General features: G+C 34.4%; 1 protein-coding gene across 1 annotated transcript in view; it reads right to left on the bottom strand.

Annotated features, from left to right (window-relative positions):
* The window catches only part of SOX5 (SRY-box transcription factor 5), a 403,151-nt gene that overhangs the window by 223,138 nt on the left and 159,386 nt on the right, over positions 1-20,627 (bottom strand). The window lies entirely within an intron of this gene.

The raw sequence follows: 20,627 nt of genomic DNA, 5'->3' as shown, positions 1-20,627 counted from the left end.
AATTATATCCCTCTGTGTGTTTACAATTACATCCACTTTATAATATGTGTTTAACATCGTGTGGTGGTAAGCACACTGTGGAAAGATTTGCTGCGAACATTAAAAAAAAAAAGTTGGTACAAAGGAAGCTTTACAAAGATTGCAAAATCTAGAGGAGTAATGCCTTTAATGGGCACTTATTATTTACTTATTTCAGATTTGTGTCACACTCATTTTAAAATGCCCTGTATTGGGACAGGGCACACATATTTTAGAGAGCAAAGTTATGCTTTCCTCTGATATTTGTTTCTACATACCACATGGTTTTGACCTCTCCTTTTGTGTCTGGATTTTAATGCATAAGTAAATATAAATGCTAATAAAGTCCCCAAACATTAAACTCCCTTCCAAACAATGTAATTGTATGTTCTTGTCGGCATTTAGATGGGTACACAATTACAATGGCTTTCAATCCCACGATTAGCACTGCATTCAGTTAGAAAATGGAGTGTACTAAAAGATAAGTATCCCAGTATGTGCCATCTAAATAACAATACCCACACTTATTATCTAGATCTAAGACATGCACTGCCCTTCTCCCCATTGGTGTTTATGTGTATTTGTGTTTGTGCAGACAGTTGTCTACCCCCTACTAGCAGCATAAAGGGAGTACATGTTAACTTATCAAAGGGACCGTCTAGCCTAGAGACCATAAGATTATTAGAAACTGGCTAATTTTCCCCACATCAAATGCATTTTAAGGCACCTTCATCCTCATCTTTAGCTAATGCTACCTACTTTTTTTAAGGCCGTGATCTTATAGCCCTCAGCTATATCACAAAGCCTGTGTGGAGTGTTTTTCTTTTTTTTTAAATATCCTTTTTGATATCAGAGAGGAAGGGAGAGGGAGAAAGAGATAGAAACATGAAACATCAATGATGAGAGAGCATCATCGATCGGCCGCCTCCTGCATGCCCCACACAAGGGAATCTAGCCCACAACCCGGGCACGTGCCATGACCAGGAATCGAACTGTGACCTTCTGGTTCATAGGTCAACGCTCAACCACTGAGCCATGCCACCAGGCTCGTGTGGAGTTTTCAACAAAGTGAAGGTGAAATTTTCTTTGGAATAACTAACAATCTGGAATGCTTTGTTTTTAGATGTCAAAAATTTGTGAAAAAGTAAAATGGTGAAAAACGTCTGAACTATTACTGCTTTATATAGTCTGTATGTATGGTGAAAATTATATACATGTATACATATATATTATATATCAAAATTATTGTGTGCATATTTACCTATAGAATGTGTGAAAGTATTTATTTTCCTTTGTAACAAAATATATTTCCTTTTTATTTCACATTTAAGAATAAGATCCTAAAGAATTAATTTTTTTCTTAAAATATCCATTTTATGAAATGGTAATGACAATTATATGAGCAATAAAATGGATTAAATATACTCTTACTGTATTCAATATTTCTGTTTATTGAGGCTTTAAAGGTAACTTTAAATACTTCTGCAAAGATTTCCACTGTTTCTCCATTCCCAGTAAACACTACATGAGTGAAATTATTTTCTAAACCTTATCAGAGTAGGTCAAACAAACACCACTGTTTCTTTTTTCTAGCACTCCACAAAAATTCTTGAGAAGCATGTAAACAGGGCACAGCCAATATGGTATTTGCAATAGAGTACTGTCAGTCATTAAAAGCTAACAAACCTTTGCAAAGCAGGAATGCAGCAATAGAAATCCATTGTGCACTAACAATAGGCTCCTGAACCTCCGGCACCAAAAGCAGACCATTTTACGTTTAAGGCTATTGTCTGCAAAGTCCATGACAAAGCTTTTCCCCTGCAGCTAGACAAAATATTCACTGTAGTGTGCTCATAAAGAAACAGAAGTCTTCTAAGTTGCAGAGTTAAAGAAACAGCCACCAGATTTCTGAAACCTGCAGAACATTCCTGGCCTCTTTATTAACTTGCATAAAGATATAAGTCTCATATATAGAGCTACTTTATTTTCAAGTACCTAACTTTTAAGGTAGACTACAGAAAAAAGGAATAACTTCTTTAAGGCCAAGTAATTTGAAAGAGGCAAAATCGGAAACACATCTAACTCCAGGTTGTTACATCTGTGGCTGAATAAAGACACTCATATTTGCAAATGGATGAGATATATACTTTAAATTCAGGTTCAATAAATAATTATTGAGCAGCCTATGTGCCAGGAACTATGCTAGATGCTTTTACCTGTATTCTCTCATTTAATCATAGCCAATACATGAAGACTCAGGTTGTGTTATTATGTCCATTTTACAGATTTGAAAAAGAAGAAAATGACTTGTCTGAGGTTTCACAAAATGTAAAGGGTAGAATTGAGTCTTGAACTAAGTTTTGTTTTGTTTTTCCCTACAAACTCCTAACTTGCTTGTCAACAACTAAATCGTGAAGATAGCCACTGTATTGAGGGCCAAACGCTAAGCCATTTACCAGATCCTTTGCATATGGTATCTTAAACTTCTCACACTAATCTTCTGAATTAGATTTTGGCACATCCATTTTATGATCTAAGAAGCCAAAGTTTAGGGAACTATCACTACTTGCCCAATATGGAGTTAGTGCAATCTCAAAGTCTTATTAGCTCTTTCTATTACAAACACATTACTGCATTTCACCTGCCCAAACAAGTGTGAACAGGATGGAAAACTATTATAATTGTGGAATATAAAGGGAGTCTCCCCAGAATGCACTACCTTGGCCAGCAGATTATTTCCAGCTGAAAACAGTGAAAGCCTAGCAAACTCAAGAGATGTTTTTGTTCGTTTGTTTTTTATTTTATTTATTTATTTGTTTGTTTATTTATTTATTTATTTATTTATTTATTTATTTATTTATTTATAGAGCGAGAGAAAGAGAGAAGGAGAGAGAGATAGAAACATCAATGATGAGAGAGAATCATTGATTGGCTGCCTCCTACATGCACCACACTTGGGATTGAGCCCACAATCCAGGCATGTGCCCTGGCCTGTAATCAAACTGGTGACCTCTTGTCTTATGGGTTGACATTGGCAGGGCAAAAGTTTTGTGTGTGTGTGTGCATGTGTGTTGTTGTTGGTGTGTGTGTGTGTGTGTGTTGTGTGTGTTGTTGTGTGTGTGTATGTGTGTGTGTTGTGTGTGTGTGTTGTTGTTGTTGTTTACCTCCCATTACCTGCCTAAAACATTTAGATAGAAAAACCTGCTACAAGAAGGGCATTCAAGCATGGTCATCTCAACACGTATGATAAGTGTGGCAGATTCAAGCAAAAATCCGTTCACTAGATTCCCCTTTGTCTCTAGGTGGCCTTGCAAGAATTGATTTTTACCAAATGTTTGCTCTTTCTCATCTACCTGTGAATTGCTTATCTGCCTCTCCTTTGTCCAAAATGACATTTTGCCTCACTGCCCTTGGAATTTTCATGCTATGTGAATTCCCCATGCATATTAAAACTTTATTTTCTTCTGTTAATCTGCTATATGTCGTTTGAATTACTAACCAGCCAGAAGAACTAAAGGGATGTGGGGAAAGTTTCCTGCCCCAACATTATTAACTCCATTGGACGGATGAAGTGAAAACTTGAAAGGATAAACTGAATTCCCTGGATGATATGTATCTATAAGCAGTATGGTGGGATTAAAAGCCTGTATTTCCTACAGTTCTCTTTATGTTCTCAATACAGCCCCACAGTATGACTTTGCACTCTAAAAATTCTGGAAAATTTAAGGAATACCTATGACCATTTGGTAGAGAAATACAACAAAATGAAAATGTATTCATATAGTGAAAGACTATTTGGCTATAAGTCAAACAATTTGGGTTCTCAACAAGACTTTGACACTGGGTAGCTCAGAGGGACCAAAAGCACATTATTTTACCCACTTTGCCTCTCTATTTGAGGTGCTGTGAATCACAGAGCTTAAAACAAACAAACCTAGTATTCTACCAACTACAACTGTTTCAATTTGTTTCCAGTGGTAGTTCATGAAAGGGTGGTAAGAAATGATCTCACAATAATAAGCACAACTGGAATTTCTCTAAAAAATGGTAAAGATTCTATAGAATATTCATAATGAGAAATGTAAAAGACTAAATGGCAAAATCCCAATATTTATAATACACCTGTTCATTAATGTGTGAATATGAGAAAACTGAAAGTTGACACAATTTGAAAAATTTATTATGTAAGTGCTGCTGCTTCCGTGTTTTTAGAGTAAAAGAAATAGTATTAAATATTCCATTTCTGAAATGCAATGTACTTTTATTTATATTGAACTGTGTTTTATATGATGAGTGAGGGATGTTCGTGTGCTTAATTATTTCCAAATGTTCAAATTCTGGGTTACGCATTATTTTCACCTTAAGATATATCATAATTGTAATGCAAAAACTTTTAAAGTTTTTCCTGAGATTTACTTCTCCCAAGCATTGGGGTATCACGGTTGATTTGCAAATAAAAAATAGGGCTCCCTATTTTAAAATAAGTGTGAGGAATAATACTTATTATTTGCATGACATTTCATTTGCAGACTGATGTCAGAAGCAAACAAAGTTGTGTCAACAGTAAAATTTATTATAATACCTATTTTGTATATGAGAAAATTAAGGCTCACAAGATACTTTGCCTGACATCACCTGAACAGAAAGTAGAACAGATGAAATACAAAACCAGGTATTATAGGATCTGTCTTTTTAAAGGAAAGGCCAATCTGTATTTACTGTAAAAGAGAAAATAAAATGAATGGTAATAAATAAACTGTGAGGTAAATTAGAGAGATATAAAAAAAGTCCTTATCAGCATATTAATATTAATATGACTCTAAGTGGATTACTTTGTCTTTCTTTGCCAACTGAGCTCTTTTGATATGTTTGCTTGCTTTTCCTTCTCACCCTTGCCTCTTTTGCTCACATATGCTTCTTCACATCAATGACTACAGCAATCCCCACCAGCGAATGGCCCCCCCAACTGTGCCAGCCATTGTTACAACAGCATCCTGCCTCTTTAGGGCCTGTTCATTCCCTATAACTCTCACTCCTTTTTCCCTCCAGTGCCAAACACTCTTAAGACCGACTCCCTCATCTGGAACAATGAGACCTAGAGACTCATGCCAACATATTGTAATTCTCCAACAAGCTGCCAGTGCCAAGAATTAAACCACATTTGCTCCAGTGCAGTAGCTTTACACACAAGCTCAGGTTTTCGCTTTGTGTTTATGTAGGTTTTTCCCCTTAATCTCCCTTGAGCTGCAGTGCAGAGCTCATTGAAAAATCAAACAAGCAAAAAATATGTATGTATAATATTTGACTTTTTAAACAAAGTCCCAGGAGTTAGGTCATACCAAATCTACCACTGTTTATATTTTAATTTTGTAGCTTAGACTAAGCTGTGTTATTTCTGACATGTGATAGGGTGCATAGTCAGGAATGGGAGTTGTCTTTTGAAATGAACAACACTATGTGGTTTAACTTCAAAATCTACCAGTATCTTCTTTGAAGTCAAGAAGTAAAAGCATATGTAAATTATTCATGTCACAGAATCAGAATTTTAAATCTGAGAAGATTTTTAGATATCATTTAGATAATAAGCATTTCATAAAAGTAATTTACTAAGGCATATATTGGACATAACTAGAACAAATTGTTTAGTTACTAAAACAAACAAAGTAAGCATTCCATTATCATGTAAATCTAATTAAACATTAAACATATTTACATTTCTTTTTTATAAGATTTAGATCTTCTTATGTGCTAATGGACTGTCAATCTTTAAGTGAGTAATGGATTATACAATATTATTTAAATATTTGACCAAGCAAATTAGTGTTAAGAGAAGACTGTTTTGCTCAACTTGGTAATAGAACAAACCCTTCATTTTACAGACTGAAATTGTAAATTAAGGTTAAAACTTTCCTAAGATCAAAAATCTATTAATGATAAAGGCAGAACTTGCAGCCTAACTCCTAATAGACTGCTCTTTTCAATATACCACACACAAGTTCCTTTAATACAGAGTCAAACTTTCAAAAATGAAATGTTAGTTCAGTTTTATTCACCTCATCTAGTTTTAGACAACAGTTATATGACAGGTGTTCTGCATCCTTAATCTCTTTTAGAATTAGGTAATGTTAACTCAATATTCTTCCCTTAGAAGCTTTCACTAGCTGCCCCCCCAAAACTGAAGAATAAATGCAAGTTAGTGTACGTGGCCAAATACATTTTCTTCAAAAAGCTAATTACAATTCAATAGGTTGATATTTAATTATTAAATAACTGAAATTTTTTTTCTGAGCCAAATCTGGAAATCATACATCAGTAAAATTATAATTCATGTTGACAATAGTGGCCTGTCCAGAAAACATTTTGAGCAAATATTAAGCAATGCAATGGAAGTAGTATAAAAACTTTTACATATTTGGGAAGTTATTTGTGCAATAAAGACCAGAAGGCCTTGGAACAGTCCCATTAGCCAAGCACTACAGCTAGTCTGCCACTGGAAATGTCAAGTTCTTCTAGGAAATGTTAAAAAATAACACATACCACAACACACAACAGAAACACATCTGAAATTCCAAAGCATTAGGATTTCAATAAGTCTCATTTTTTATATGTCATTATCTTGAAGTGAATGAAGTTTTAGAAATAATTCACTTTTAGTAGTGCCAGAAAAAAAAATAAAGTTGTCTGGCCTGCTGATGCAAGTTTTGAAATCTTTTATATGGAATAAGTTTTTGGATTATTACAATATCTAAATCATTACTCACAGGCTTAATTTTTATCTTTGCATAAAATGAAATATTACATACCTATTCATTTATACCCAATTTTGTACCACATTTTAGAAGAATACCACACAATTAAATATGCCATAATCAATATGTATAATTGTTTCATATCAACAACTTTGAATAACCTTGGAAGTACTCCTCATAAGATGGAGCTATACTTTCTACACAAAAATTTCCATGAACAGATAGACTTATGAAAATCTCATAGTTTTATCTACCCCATTACTCAGAAAATAAGTGTATTTTCTTGCATACTCTGCACCACTCTGGTGTGTTCTTGATTGAAATATTAGATTCCAGAAAAAATAACATAAGCAATTTGAGAGCAGCATTTCAAAAAGTAATTGCATAGAGATATTCCCCTGTACAAAATATTTCATGTTTTGCTACTAAATATAAAAATAACAATTTAATGTCATACACCTTGATTCTATCACTTACTAGTTTTGTGACCTTTGGCAAGTAATTTAACTACTCTGCTTCAAGTTACTCATCTCTAAAGGGAAGCATAACTGCATTTATCTCAAAGGATTTTTAAAAAGAATTAAATGAGTTAATTTATATAAAGTGCTTAAAACAATGCTAGGCACACAGCGACATACACACACAAAATGCTGGCTAATATTACAACTACAACTTAGTGCACAAAACGCAAGAGAACTATTTCAAAAATCAAATGAAAGAAATATATATATATATGTTTCACTTTGCCCATCACTAAAACTACTGCGAAATCAAAAGCCTCATCCAAGGATACTAGTTCCATGAATCCTGTACATTTTTATGATAATGACCCACGACCCTTAGTTTCATTTCTTATCTATGATTGTTATGATTTTTTTCAGTTGATTCATGTCAATAAAGATGAGATAGAAAGAGATGTAGTAGTAGTAGGGGCAAGAAAATTTGTCACTTGCATTAGGTTCAAGTATGATTTGTCCCAAAACAGCACAGACATACAAATATATTCAACTAATCTTTGCCTGATTTTTGCTTTTTAACCCTTACCCAAGGACATGTTTTTTATTGATGAGAGAGAGAGAGAGAGAGAGAGAGAGAGAGAGAGAGAGAGAGAGAGAGAGAGAGAGAGGAAGGTAGAGGAAACAGAGAGAGAAAGAAACTTCAGTGCACCATGATCTGGGATCAAACCCGCCACCCTTTGGTGAACAGGATGGCGCTCTAACCAACTGGCAACACCAGCAAGGGCCTTTGACTGATTTTTTTTTTTCTTTTTTGACAGTTGTCTTTCTAACTTTGCAAACGTTCTATTAGGTCCTCAACAATGGCTAAAGCTTTTAAGTCAGTGCCGTTGACAAGTGAAAGGGAACAACAAATAGCTTTGTAGCACTCTTTACCCAGGGTCACTTAGCCAATGGTAATAGTTACTATTTTTATTTATTAGCACGGTAGCCCTGTCCTCTATCATCCTAACTCACCCCAACCCCCATGACAGAAAAAGCATTTTAACTTTTAATAAAAATGGGAGCGTGTAGCACTCCCATGTAAAGATCTTCCAGCAAAGTGCACAGCTAATGAATACTGTCCATTTGTATAGAATAATTTATGATGTTAGCAAAGTGTGGGTGGGGAAATGTGAATTAAGTTCTTGCCATTAGTTAAAATGAGAGGGTTTAGAGTGGAGAGTAGGAGGAAGCAAAGGAGTGAGCAAGGCAAGAGGGGTATAATAGAAAGCAGAAGCAATTTAATGGAAAGAAAATTCAGAGGAAGATGTTCATAATGTATAAAAACTGTCAATTTAAGGAAGTGAAAATATTTCTCATAAACTATTTTCATAACTATTTTTACTGTCATCCATCAAATAACCAACTTTCTCAGAGACAAATTGTAATAAACCCGTTATTTTCCATTTAATTTTATTTGAAACAGTATTTTCTCAACTGTACATATGAGAGATAGAGCAAGAAAGAAATATAGAAGACAATCTCTAAGAACTAAATTATAGCAAAAGGTATAAGAAGATAAGTCATATATTTTTAAAGTCTTAATTTCACAAGACAAATACATAAAAAATAGGAAAAGTTTAAGATAGCTTAAGCATATCATAGCTTAGTAAAGATAAAGCTGAAACTGATAGTTCTAAGCACATTATATATGCCTACTGATATGTTTAAGAAAAAATTGCCTAAATATTTGAATTTTAAATGACACAATTATCCTTCTAAAAAAAAGTCTATCAACATAATCATCTATTTAATTAGATATCTAGACAATGCTGAACAAGAAAATTAATGATCATATTTGCACAATTTTGTTTTTTAAAATTGTGAAAGTGGATAGTAGAGATGATAAAGAAGATACAAAAAGCATAGAAATAGAAAACCACTTAACATACATTAGAATAAGAATTCCAATACTTTAAAAATATGACAGAATGTTTTACCACTGGAAGTGAGAATTAAAGCGCATACAGCCTGATGCTAAACCACTACACATCCTGAATCTTCTCTATCACAACATATGTGAAAACAAATCGCAATCTCAGCTTGCCAGATGCCTGAAAAGATATGAACAATAAAAACTGACATGATTCATATGATAAGTCAGAGATTGTGAGATTGTGATATGCAGGTATCTGAACAGTTGAGCTGAAAAGCTACTTATAATTCAGATTATATTTTTATGTTCAATACATAACATCAGATTTACAATTAAGAAAAAAAATCCTTTGATTTGCTTAAAATCATATATCTAAATTTGCACATATTCTTCTCAACCAAAGTAGTCCATCTGCCTTAACAACTTGTTATATTTCTCATAACCTTTTATGGATTTTTGGATCGTGTCATTTTTAGAGTAATTTTAGATGAGAAAATACAATAGTTTTGTGGAGTTTTTTTTTTTTCTTTTCTGTTTTTTTTTTTTTTTTTTTTGCTAAAAAGGCATTTAATGTTCACAAGCTTAGACACAATCTAGGCAACAATGAAACCTATAGCCATGCATTAGCCTTAATATGCTGTGACCCCCAAAAGTCAGAACAGCAAAAAACAAAAGAACCTGTAAAAGTTCTCTTTAAAAATAATTTTTATTTAAGAACACGTGAAAGAAAATAAAAAGGAAGCAAAGAAAAAGTCTGAATAAATAAAAAAGAGAAAGCATATACCACCAGAGACTTACAACTCTCAAGGTTAAAGACAGTGGGTATAAAATTGGGCATGCACAATCTATTGGTATACTCATTTAGTTTCCGAGTTGAATGAATATACAAAACTGCTATCTTTACTTTTAGTTTCATGTATAGATACTGCTATTTTCTTTATTTTTGTAGAATCTACACACATGCACGCACACATAAAAGACTGGGAGGCGTCAGACTCTATATACTCATTAATGTATCTAACAATGATCTATTAAGCCACTACTGTGGCACTGTGATAGGCACAAAAGCATGTCCTCTGTACCTCAAATAACTCACCATCTCATGTGATGATGGACCAACTAACAGGGACCAGACACTAAACCTTTGAGTCAAACCACTAGTGTCACTGAATTGCTGTCCTATTGTTTCATTCTTTGAAGTAAAAGAGAGCAACATCTTACTTGAATTATTATAGTAAATAAATACGCTGATAGATTGTTTGTAAAAGCTACTATCATAGTATGTCCATAAAGAGTTATAAAATAGTCTTCTGCTTACCAATCCAAATAAAAAAATTTTCCAAAAATAGAACCAATTAATAATCTTGTCCATAATTAGAAAAATAATATGAATCAAATAATACAAGCAATATAAAGTTAAATTAAAAGGTATTTTTCTTAGGATGGGGCATATTGACAAGAGCAAAACAGAAGTGGACCCCAGTCCATCTATAGTTAATAGTATTCAGAAAGCTTCCTTAAAAGGCAAATTTCCAGGACCACTGGAGAGTGCAGGTCTTTATGTCTTGGTTGAATGCCAGGAATCTGCACTTTTCCAAGACCTACAGTAATTTTTGGTCAAATAAACATGGATTCAGGATATAAAAAATATGCATAAAATATTTCATTAAATCTTCAGAAATTTAAGTTGAAAACGTTTTTCTTTTTTTTTTTGAAATATACTTTATTGATTTTTAGATAGAGAGGGAGAGAGAGACAGAAATGCCAACAATGAGAAAGAATCATTGATTGGCTGCCTCCTGAACACTGCCACAATGGGATTGAGCTGCATCCTGGGCATGTGCCCTGACCAGGAATAGAACCTGGGATCTCTTGGTCCAAGGGACAATGCTCAACCACTGAGCCGGGCTGAAAACATTCTTTCAACTGAACAAGATCTGAAGTACAATTGACTAAATTCTTAGAAAGGTAAAATAATTTTACTTATACTACAGAGCCACTTAAGTGATAATTTAAACATTATCAACTGAAAATTATTCAAATATATTCAAATACTTTTCTATTTTACAGCTCAGTGAAATAAGTATACCAAATTTTAAAAGCTCACAACAAAATGCAATAACAAACTACCAGGATCTCATTATATTTTATTTATTAAAAAATAAAAAATTACTACTGGAGAACTGTCAACACAAATTTTGTTTAAAAATCTCACATAAAGGACCACAAACAAAGGTAGAAAGATGTATGTAGTTTTCAATGTCATGTACCATAGACATAAGAGAGGTACATATGCTTATGTAAATGGCAAACAGAAAAAAAAAAAGAAACTCATGAGATGCCAGTCAAATGCCAAAGGCATTTTTTTTGAATGGTTGAGAACTGAGATGGAGAAAAATGTCAAATTAATCCTATCTAATAAAAGAGTAATATGCAGATTAACAATCACTCCATGACACCCACCAGCCAATCAGGAGCAAGTATGCAAATTAACCAAACAAGATGGCAGTTAATTTGCATATCTAGGAGTAGAGCGAAGACTGAAGACAGCATAGAAGGAAGCCAAGCATTGCAGAAGGGAGCGAAGCTGCGGAGAAGCAAGCAAGTGGCGCCGGCAGAGAAGGGAGGGAAGCAGGTGGGGCAGGGGAGAAGGGAGGGAAGCAGACCACTGGAGGAAGCCCTATTGCAGGAATCTTCCTGCAACGGGCCTCTAGTGTTACAAATAATTTGGTAAATCAGAGAAGAATGAATGGGATAATACCCTCATCATTCAGTTAAAGGAACGGCAGGACAACAAATTACTAACCTTAAGGGGTTTAATGGTAAAAAATAAAATATTCTATATACCTTGAGTATAATTAACATGCAGCACAGCAATCTTTTGACATTATATATTAATCCTCACAGGGGGATATGTTTTCTATAGAGGAGAGAGAAACATCAATGTGAGAGAGAACCATCGATTGGTTGCCTTCTATAGGTGTCCCAACCAAGGTTGGAACCCAAAACCTAGGTATGTGCCCTGACCAGGAATCAAACCTTCAATCTTCTGGTGCTCAGGTTCATGCTCCGACCAACCAAGATGCCCAGCCTTGGCTCTTTCTATATTCTTAAAAACGTCAGTCACTAACATCTGAGGATTATGTCTCAAGTAACTGAGAGGAAAACATGATACACCAACATTTGAAGGGAGAAAGAAAAATCCAGGAATAGAAGAAAGATAAAAAAAGAGAGATCTGTTGACTATTCCTTCTTTCTCCTGTGCTTAGCTTTCCAGAAGTTATGATTGAACACTTTTAGTCTCATATATGTAATCAATGATAGAGATATATATCACATAAATCTTTCTCATTCACATATTCATATATTTAGTATAATTAACATAATATTTAAAAATAATTTAAACTTATCTCATTAGAAATGTATCTGAGGCAAAAAAGTGAATCAGGATGGGAAGGGCTCAAGGGATATTGGCCATACTATGATGAGTATTTCATGCTTTCTCAATCATTCATTGATTAAAAGGATAACATTTTTTTAAAATGTTTTTTAAAATAGCCTAGGGATTTGGGTGGAGTATAGTGAAATATCAGCAGTTAAAAAATTACTATATAGGTCAGTATTTCATAACAAAACCAGTAAAATGACAAACCATCCAATGTTCTGACCCCGGGATCAGAGAGTAAGCTTATGTAGACTTGGGAATGGTCCTTCAAAAGCCACAAAGCTCTGGGTTCCACATGCTAGAAATTCAAGTGTTTACACCTCTGAAAAACTTCCCTGAGGCATATTAAAGCCCCCAGGAACCTGCTATCTCAGTTCCCACAGAGGCACAAAGTTTGTTGAACCGCACTTAGTCTCTGTTGTAGGACATTAGCTCCCTCACCCAAAATGAATGCTGGAATAAATACTGAAGAGGGTATCAAAAAAGACTTCACTGACTTCAACTACTTGGAAAAAATCTCAAACTTCTTCCAGAAAGAAAATTCCGATAAAATATTGTTAACAATTATGATAAATTATAAAGGTACTTAATCATTCTGATAAAAGTATTCTAATGATAGGGGTTGAAACTTCAATTAAATAACAAGCATTCTAAATAAATCATTCCAAGTATAGTAGCTACCTATAATCTTATATTGCAAAAGAATTGGTAAACTAAACTTTAAATCATTGCAATGAACTTGTAATCAGCAAAACTGACCTTTAAAGGTGCATTACCTACTTAAATATATGTTTTTGAAATTAAAAGTAAAAGAGTTCCATTTCCGATGAGAGGTAGGAAAACATAATGCTTCCATGGAAGTACCAAAGAACAAGAGAGAAATTACTTGTTTAATGAAGAGATTAAATTATTTACGCAGAAATTTCCAAAATGTATACATTCCATTCGATCCATGACCTAACAGGTTTTCCTAATATACCATTGGTGTCAATTTATTTATTTTTTTTTTAGTCCATAATTCTAGATATAAGACTTGGCTTATTTATTTCTCTCTCTTTTCTTCTCAGCAAATTGTTCCAAGCTTACAGCACAGCACCCTCAAAACGATAAAGCAGCAAAGCCAAATCTCAAAACACGAGAGGAGCTCTGTGCCAGGCAAAGCTGTATAAAAACTAAAATCCAACACCTTTAAAAGATACTTGATTTGAGTTTAATCAAAACTCTTGTTTTCATACATATCTCAGCATTTCTGGTTTTGTTGTGACACATAAAGTGCCTAAAAAATAATGATCAGTGAGGGTTCACAGCATGGAGGGGGGAAAATAATAGGAAAAAAAAAGTTTATTCCACGCTATTTGAATTACATTTAGGTAGTTCTCTATGGGGCTACCACCAAATCCTTTAAGCCCACCAGCCTCTTACCTACATTAAATTAATGAGGCATCTCAAGCATTCATTCTTCACCAGCAGCTCCAGGCTCTCCAGTTGGACACCTACAATTTACTAAATTACAAACAGTGACCTTGGGGAGACATTGGTCTGTTACATTCAATATTGTATTATACTAAAATCTAGATAAATATTTGGGAGATTAAAACGGTAAGATATAAGTTGAATTATATTTTCTGGGGTTAATAGGGGCAGCCTACAATTCTGTGATCTTCTCTTTACCCATACAAGCTCCTATTTTCCCACCAGGAAGTAAAGGCCTCCAGTGTTCAGCATTATAAAATACAATACTTATGAACGATCCAATACTAAGAGGTCTCTATTATGCCATGATACTCACTACCTCCACACAATACTTTTATTAAGCCTCAAATACATTAAGCTTGATTATAATCAATTTTTTTTTTATAATGCCACCTTCTTACTAATGCTTATAACACTTGGCTCCCAGGGATGTGCTATAATGAGATGGCCGGCTGTATTTTCCATTAAAGGCCTCTGTTGGAGTTTCTATAGTGCTTTTTCTCATATATTGTAAGCTAAAGGCTCCCTGTATTTTTATGTTTGCCTCACAATAGCCAGTCCCTTTTCAATGATTAATTTTTCTATTCAAAAACAATTTGCTTCTTTATCCTTTGTCCTGTCACGGTTTCAGAACAACCGCTTTCCTTTTCCCTTATCCATTGCGGGTAAAACTTACCTCCTCCCCACCTCCCCCACTACCTCCTAGACTCCAAATTATTTTTAGTGACATATAGTCCAAAATATTTAGGAGCTCCTCCCAGCAGGAGGCTACTCAATTAACAAAAACAAAGCCCTGAATGATCAAGGCAATAACTGAGCCAAGAAGTACTGTAGCCATTTATATTATATGACCTCAGCAGTCTCTTGATTGAATTGCAACCCTGCATTAAATCAAACACTACGTGTTGTGTGTGTGACTTTATAAATGCTGGGTGTGTGTGGGGCGGAATCAGGGAGGGGAGATTCTAAAAATTCAGATTCAGAAGAAAAATTCTCCATTCAGAATCTATCCGGTGCTTTCTTTTTTTAACGTGCTCTTTACTTTGGTTTGGAACTTAGATGCATTTGTGAAACCCTCTGAACTGGTACTCCTCAGTATGTTTAAACAACAGAAATAATGGAAGCATAATTGATTGCAGCTGGGAACTGTCACCCTATCAGCAAGCAGCACCTAACTGGCAAATACTACACGCTTGTTACAGATGCCTTTATGAATTGGGCACTGTATGAGGACTGGGCATTCTTTCTACCACACACTCAAATCAAAATCTTCGCTGATTTATTTCTCAAATTTTACTAGACTAGAAACAGTAAGTGGTTAGTCTGTTGGCCTCTCTCCAGTATGTTTGGGCAGAGAAGGTGGGGTACTTGTTTCATAAAGTGAAATACATAACAGATTTATAAACATGCTATATCTTTCCTTCGTGGAGGAGATACTGAGTGAAAACAATCTTCTCTGTGCATGAACTTTGATAGGAGAAAAGCCGGGGAGTGGGGGGAGGGGGGGAGTTAAAATACCTTATTCAGAAGCCCATTTTTGTGAATCAAATTACTAAAAATTTCTCCATACGTATCATATTCTAATCAGGGACTACCAGGGTTCAATTCTTATCCAAAAGCAGACTTTTATATCACTCTTTAAGTTTATTTATTTAACTCAGACTTCCCCCAAAAAAAGGAGCAAAAAAGAAAAAAAAAAGAACAGAAAGAAAAAAACTAATAATTCCACATTAAGTTACTAAGAGAAAAGCTACAGTAAGTCCCTTTTCCTATTTTCTTATATTTGTGTAGCTGTTAGACATTTTGCAAAGGAGGGGAGTACCAGCCAGCCTTTCACAACAAAAGACCCACTGTCACCGAGCCAGTCCCAGACATGGTGGAAACCAGCCCACAGGAAAAGGCCTGGCTCCAATGTTAGGCCCCGGCCGAGTACAGTCACTATATTCACTCAAATTGGCAACAGGTCTCAGTGTTCCTGGCTTTGAGCTGTGAACAAGGGTCGGGATTGAATAACCAATTATACAACCGCTGACTGAGTTTATCCAAGGTTTGCAAACTGCTATAATAGCCCAGTATTCAACCAACTGTTTTATCCTTTTCCAGATATAGTGTCATATCTCCCCTTGTGCTCCATTTACATGTCACTTTATTACATACATCCATTAAGAAGGTTAATACAGTGTCATACTCAATGCCTAAACGCTGCCTTACAGAAGTTCTGCTTCTCTCGGGGCATTTCATATAGACACCTTTCTCTGTCTTTCACTTTCTCTCTGCAAGTGAAACCAAGTTTCTGTCAAGACTACAGAACAGTGGATGAAAGAACAGTAGCCAAATGTCAACAGTTTCAAAAATACTCCTTATACTAATAGGCTGTTTTAACCCACTTTGGTATATTAAAAATGTGAAAATTCTGAAGTTTGGCAGTTCAGACTAGCACCCAAATTTGAGAGGCACATATAAATTTATCCAAATGTGTGCCTCCCCCTTTGCCAAAATGGACATCTCTCTCAAAGTTCAAAAAGACCTAGGATTCTTTTCCGGCATATTAGCATGCCTGCCCTTGTACAAAGTGGTTTCATTATAAATTAAAAAAAAAGAATTTCTAGTCATTTTCCTAAATATCTACAAAATGAAATTCCTGAATGAGTACCTTCCAACTCAATAAATAGGATAACAGAAATGGTAGAATTATCAAGAAGTTATAAAGAAGGTGTTTTGTTTTTTTTAATTTTTCATGCCTTAATCTTTGGCCTTCCATTTTTACTCTAGTTTTGGTATTAAGTGGTGTTTAACACAGTGTAATCTTATCTTCACCACTGAGGCTTCTTATCTGTAAAGTCACTAATACAGATTTCTTCTAGAATTCTAAGCAATAGCCACTGGATTATATGAAAGGCAAATCAACATTTAATAACAAAACTGACTAAAAAATAAGAATAACCAATATTTTGCAAAATTATTTGCAGCTTTAAATATTTGGAGGTTTTTTTTAAAATCTTAATTAAAAGTAGAGAAGAAGTTCCATATAAACCCACAATGAAAACTATTTATATAGTTATGTATTGTAATAATAATAGTCAAGCAAGAGTAATACTAATAATTACTAACTGATGTGATGCTTAAGTGGTGGTAATTTAAAGTGCTTTACATATAATTCTTTTTAACTCATGCAAAATCCTATTTGTAGTTGTTAAGAACAGGGACTTTGTAGTCAGTCTTCCTCCTTCATTTACAAGCTTAGGCATCTTGTAAAATTACTTAATCACCTGTGTTTCAGTATCCTCATCTATAAAATTAGTACAACCTAATATGCCTACCCTATAGGGCTACTGGGGCATTAGATGACTCTCACTGTCTCAATACAGTATTTTTAGATGTTTGTCATCTTTACTCTCCTCTTCCTCCTTCTCATCATCACCTCCATCTTTGTACGTAATTTAATTTACTCAAATAAGCAAATGTCAAGCAGTGCAGTGAGTAATAGAGCTCAGAACAATCTTTTGGTTCTTCAAGCAAATCTGTACCTGCAAGAATTTTACATGTTTGAAGAGTTGTTTAATAATAACATCAGCCTTCATTTAGTGAACAGCTATGTTTAACTATTTGCAAAGCAAACGTAGCAGAAAGACTATTCTAATAAAGAGTTCTAATCTTATTTCTGAACTCAGGAGTGTGATTCAAACACTCAACATTCTGAATTCTACCATGGGTTTCCTTTAAGTCATTATTAATTCTAGCTAAAAGTGTTGTGCATGACTATTTTGGTTATTACAGCTAAAAGCATAAACATTTGTTATTTGTTGTCTCTCAGCTGTGACTAGAAATAATTTGTTCACCAAATCAATGGTAGTATGGGAAAGAGGAACAGAAGCTATTCTGAAAAACAAAACTATAAATTGTAACTATAAAGACTCTGTGTAGTCCTTCCATTGTTCGCAGTTCAATCACTAAGTTAGAACATGTCGCTGATCTTTTTTTGTGTGATTTTTTTGTCTTTATTGGTTGAAGTATTACATATGTGTTGCTGAACTTTTAAAAAGGAAAAAAAAACACATATCTGAGTTTTTACATTTTATCAGGTTTGGGCGATACAAAGATGCCAGCTATGAAAAGCAATGTGAACCTAAATTTCATATAAAACATTAAAATGTTAATGAGAATCAAGTGGAATAAGGCTGACATTTGCAGGTAGGTAGCTGAAAAAAATCAGTTTCATTACTTTATCAAAGGTAGTGTAGCAGAGGGAAAAGAACACTCTAGAGCAGGGGTGGGTAAACTTTTTGACTAGAGGGCCACAATGGGTTCTTAAACTGGACCGGAGGGCCGGGACAAAAGCATGGATGGAGTGTTTGTGTGAACTAATATAAATTCAAAGTAAAGGAGCAGAGGAGAGAGCAAGAGAACCGGATAGAACAGCCGGATCCGGCCCGCGGGCCGTAGTTTGCCCAAGGCTGCTCTAGAGTCAGAATTAGATTTGAATCTTGGTTCTGTTCTTTACTCACAAGTGGCCTTAGCCAAGCTATTCAATACTTTTAGTTTGTTCATTTTTAAAAAGTGAAATTTTGATGCCTGACTGCCTTATAGGGAGAAAGACAGAGACACAGACACAGAGACCATAACAGTGCCTAACATACTAGAGGATAGATGTATGCTTTCCGCATCTCAGCATCCTCATCATCTTCATCAACATCATCACGTTACCTTTTTACTGCTATTGTGAATATATATCTGGAAGCAGAACAATTGTCTTGTTAAGCAGTATTCTAGAAAAATGACTCCAAGTAGTTAACTGTGGGTTTTAATATGTGTTTTCTAAAGCAAATTGATGCTTTGATCTCGGCCATATAACTGGACAACGGTAGAAAAAAAAGGAGAAAAAACTTCACTTTTCCGCATATTTTAGCTATAATTACTAATAGAATTAGCGAGAATATTTATCAAAGAAGTTTTGTTCGATTTTGGAGTAATATGAAAGACTGGGTTTGAAAAATAATTGTTATATTTTTTTTCTTTCTCTCAAAATTTTAAAATCATGGCAAATTATTAATGTTTGACTACTATTATAATTCTACTCTGATAGTATTAACATAGGAAAGAGAAAAAGTAAAGGAGGATAAGAATACTTCATCCTAAAAAAAAATAAAAAAGCAATTCCACATTGAGAAGTCCTCTGTTACACTGACTCTTATTCTTTAGGTCATGTTCTCTAAAGAAAAAAATAATGCGGGGAAATTATACCAACTAAGTGGAGACCTTTGAATAAAGAAGGATTATACAATCTATTTAACTACTGAAAATAAATGTTTCTGGGACACATCTTTAATCTGAATCCATGGTTTTGTAGGAAGATTTCCCCATGATACTCTTTTAAAATATGGAAATTCCAGCTATCTATCTCCTTTTGTGTGCATGAAAAATAGAATTTACCTTATAACAAATTCTGCACCTGTAATGGCTATAAAAACCCTGTATAACTTTACAAATAATAAAAATTACAAGATCAAAGACACAACTTTGTTAACTCCAAATCAATTAAGCAAATGCTCTAAGTATCATGATGAAGTCATTAATATTTGACATCATTATGGACCATGCATATTATTGTAGTTTATGTAATTGTCTCATTTAGATCTTAAAACACCCTTAAGGGGAAGGTACTATAACGGTCATCTATTTTACAGAGGGAACTGAGGCCTAGAAAAGTGTCCATTTCTCAAGGACACACAGCTAGTGAGGGAATATGCCAGGATTCACACTCATAACTGTTTGATTTCAAAGTTTGCTCTCTTAACCAGTAACCCTACTAACTCAACAAGCCCCCTGATAAGAATGATAAGTGACATATTTAAAATAGAACTGATTGCATAAAATGCAATCCCAACCTGAGCTCTTGCTGGAAATGATTTCTTAGTTCTTAAGAATATCCCTGATTGTTTTGGATTAGAATAAAATACAAATCTCTTACCAAAGCCCATAAGCAATTTCTCCCGTCATTTTCTACTATGTTTCCCATCATGCACTAGTCACTTTATACTTCTCCAACTAGCTAAGTCCACCCTCACTTATGTTTATTTCCTATTAGACATAAGCTTTAGGAGAACTGGGAACCTATCTGTCTTGTTCACTATGTACTTACATTTCCTAAACTGAAGCCTGACATATATCAGGCACACTAAACACTATTTATTGAATGAATGAGTGAGTATATGGATTTCTGCCAAACTTGTGGATTCTTTGTGCTTTAAGATGACTCAAGGTTAACTCACCTAAATTCAACTACATTTGTCATTCCAAATCTAAATTTAGATCCGTAATTACGTCTAAATTTAAAATCTAAGTTTTAAATCTAAATCTACATTTATAATTATACCTAAATTCAAGTTCATTTGTGAAAAAATAAGTAAAAAACTAATGATTTAAGTAGGGCAGATGATTCTGCTCATCTTTGCCATCAATAAATTGCAGCAAGTTGATACATGACACATATGCTTGCGACTGCTGTTCCCTCAGTTGGTCTCAGTTCCTGTGTGCCTCTCCAAATTTGAGCATCTCACTCTGTCAGAAAT

The sequence above is a fragment of the Plecotus auritus genome (assembly GCF_963455305.1).
Source record: "Plecotus auritus genome assembly, chromosome: 3".
Lineage (NCBI taxonomy): Eukaryota > Metazoa > Chordata > Mammalia > Chiroptera > Vespertilionidae > Plecotus > Plecotus auritus.
This window is presented reverse-complemented; position numbering and strand designations above follow the sequence as displayed.